The sequence below is a fragment of the Lactuca virosa genome, chromosome 5 (genome assembly GCF_052849685.1).
Source record: "Lactuca virosa cultivar CGN04683 chromosome 5, Lactuca_virosa_CGN04683_v6, whole genome shotgun sequence".
Taxonomy (NCBI): Eukaryota; Viridiplantae; Streptophyta; class Magnoliopsida; order Asterales; family Asteraceae; genus Lactuca; species Lactuca virosa.
The window spans coordinates 206,241,631-206,244,892 of NC_136430.1; the positions used below are offsets into that span (position 1 = coordinate 206,241,631).

Below are 3,262 nucleotides of genomic sequence, written 5' to 3' on the forward strand. Positions count from 1 at the left end.
GAAAAACAGCCTTTTACGACGCACAATGTGTGTCGTAAAACGCTCAAACGACGCGCAAATGCGTGTCAAGGAAGTCCCCGTCATAACGAGAGACGACACGCTTTTGCGAGTCGTCTATTTACGACGCGCATTTACGACGCGCGTGTACGACGCGCAATGTGTGTCAAGGAAGGCCCTGTCATAAAGAAGATGACACGCTTTCGCGTGTCGTAAAACGATGCACATTCACGACTTGCATTGCGTATCATTAAAGCCTATGTCATAAAGAAATACGACACACATTTTTTCGTGTCATAAAGTTTAAATGTTTTAAAAATTAAATATATTTTTTTATAAATTTACTAATTTTCAAATTACATCACATTTATTGTCTCATAATATAAAATAAAATTTCATACACAAAAAATAAAATAAATTGCACAAAGTATAATATGTCATACAAATAATCATTCAAATGTTAAACAAAAATAATACATTGCTAACATGGGTTATACATTCCTATAAAACTAACAACCGTCGGTGACCTTGATCTAGATCGAGGTCGACTTGGATCGATGGAGACGATTGGATTTTAGATACACGACATGATTACTGACCTAAGACCTTGTGCAACCACCACATGTTTTAGTGTCTCAAGGGCTAGTATACTTCCTCCTTGCCATCCAATAGCTTTCATTAACAATGGAACCAATGCATAGTATGATTTCTCTTGCATGTTGTTGACATTTCTTGAAAAATATTAGAAAAGAAATTTATGATCTTATGATCTTAATATACCTTCACATCATCAGATGTATCTTGTAAGGACCTAAATATATGAGGGAAGAACTAATTATTTAACCTCTGTGATAGGGGTGTCAACAACCCTGTCAGGCCCATACTTGTGTAACAATCTTTTTGTAATCTATCTAAGCATAAACAAATCCAATATTATAAGACCAAAACACACACAAAAAAGATGAGGCTTATAGCAAAAGACTCTCTAGATATATAATGATAAACACAGTACTAGCTAGGGTTGAGCTCCACCTGCAACAAATATGTGTATGTCTGTCCACAAGAACTGTACATGTATAAGCATCCCAACAAAAATCATAGCTAACCATCCGGGCTGCATTGAATGGATAGATTACCTGATCTAAAGTATGTTGTGCAAAATCAATTGTGGAAATCATAACACCAGCCACAAAAGACCCTCATCTGAGTTGAGCTCCAAACTTTTGGATTTTTGTCGAGAGCCTTGACTCATAGCTAACCATCTTCTCTGATTGTTTTCTTCATTATTTAACCTACAAAATACATACAACACATCTGTTACATACATACATAATAGTTGTAGAACTAATGATTTGAGGCAACAGATTTGTCCAATAGTAGGTTTATGATTCCTCCTTTAACTAGGCCACCATACCATACACTATATAATACTTCAAACATAACCAAACACCATCATTTATGGTAAAAACAAACAATAATAGTAACAGATTCACATTTCATTTCATATAGATTTTAATACCATAAGAAAATATATAATGATTTATTATACTCACCAAGTACATCAGGTGCTGTAAGCCTCATAGTACAAAATTTGACAAATCCACCCCTAATTTCAGCTCTAATTGAAGTCACAGACTCAGAAGCACTCAACTTTGAAGCCATAATTTCAGCTCTAATTTCTTTCATTAAACTAATAAGTATATCATCATTGGGATCCAAATCATTAAATTTTTTCAAGATACTTTTGGTAGATGCTTGATTCTTTATACACAAACCTTCAAGACTTACCTTACTATCTTTTACAACTGCAATTGAAGAATCTCCATCCAAGCTTATGTACTCTGCAGCTAAAAAGGACAAGCATTGATGGAGTGGGTTCTGACCAAATTGGATGTTGATCATCCATTTGTGTATCAACACCATCGCCATCATCATTAGAGAAATAACCATGCTCCCATGACAATGTCCATTCCTTTAAAAGGACAAGCATTGATGGACTGTTAGTTATACAGAAACACTAGATTGTAGTTAGTTATAGTTACCTTTGGGTTCTTGACTGTCTCATCAACACTTAGTATAAGACATGCAGCCTCAGTAGCAACATTTATAGCATTTATATGCAGTAAGTAAAAATCAAAGTAAGTTAGTTTAGTTTTTTTTTAAGAAAACCGAGTCTTAAAGAACATGGAGAAAGAAACTAGTTAGTTACCTTTACGACTGCTGGCTCCCACACAAAGTTGGCAAAGGAATCTGAAATTCCGCTTGTGTTAATATCCACTCCATGTAGGGCACCCTCACCTGTACTATATTATTACACATTACATTTCTTTACAAAATAAATAAAAAAATAAATAAAATGTAATGCAAGAGACAAAGACCAACTAGCAACAAGTGCACGTTTCTGCCTGAGCTTGTTAAGTACATCAGTTGCATCAAATCCAGCATTATCACAAAGTTGTCATGGGATAACCTATAAATAATAACATACAATTAGTATGTTATTATTTAGTGTATAATATGATATAATAGTAATGAAAAACAATTTATGCAACTGACAAAAACCTACCTCAAGTGCTTTAGCGTAAGCATTTATGAAAAGCTGTGACTTTCCAGCTATATTCCTTGCATGTTGCCATATGTATTGGCTTATCTCCATCTGCAATTCAAATTATCACATCATCATAATTCATAAAAAATAACACCACTAAATTCAAATTTCTGATTAAAAAAAAAATTACATCGATTGCACCACCACCAGCAACCACCGTGGAATTCTTCATGGCCCGCCTTACTATCATGATTGCATCATGTAAACTCCGTTCTGCTTCCTCAATAAACTATTTATTATTCAATCAAACTTTTAATATCAGAAACAAAATCCACTAAAAACAAAAGTATTACAAAATCACTTTAGGAAAAATATTAAAAAATAGTGTGAAGAAAAAACCTGATCAGCTCCACCTATGAAGTCCAACAGCTCTTCAACTTTGCTTGCTGTTAGGATCGAGACACTTAACACACGACTCTAAACACACACACACACACAGCTCACGAAAAAACAAGAACACAAGGATGAACACGAGGGATTTAACGTGGTTCGGTCCTTCTCTGACCTACGTCCACCGGTAACTAGGAATTTATATTTCTTGGTGCTAATCTGCACTCTTTCTGTGTTACTCTAGATACAAGTTTTACAAATACAGATGAATCTCTTATATAGAGATGGAAATCAGAAGTAGTCAAAAAACACAACCGGGTCTTCAGC

General features: G+C 34.6%; 1 long non-coding RNA gene across 1 annotated transcript; it reads right to left on the reverse strand.

Moving 5' to 3' along the window:
- Positions 1 to 2,561: 2,561 nt before the first annotated feature.
- Positions 2,562 to 2,960, reverse strand: LOC145112362 (uncharacterized). The gene is made up of 3 exons (XR_013710511.1): positions 2,945 to 2,960; positions 2,736 to 2,834; positions 2,562 to 2,653 (listed from the first exon to the last, which is right to left on the reverse strand). It is a non-coding gene; the product is annotated as an uncharacterized LOC145112362 (long non-coding RNA).
- Between the last annotated feature and the right edge of the window lie 302 nt (positions 2,961 to 3,262).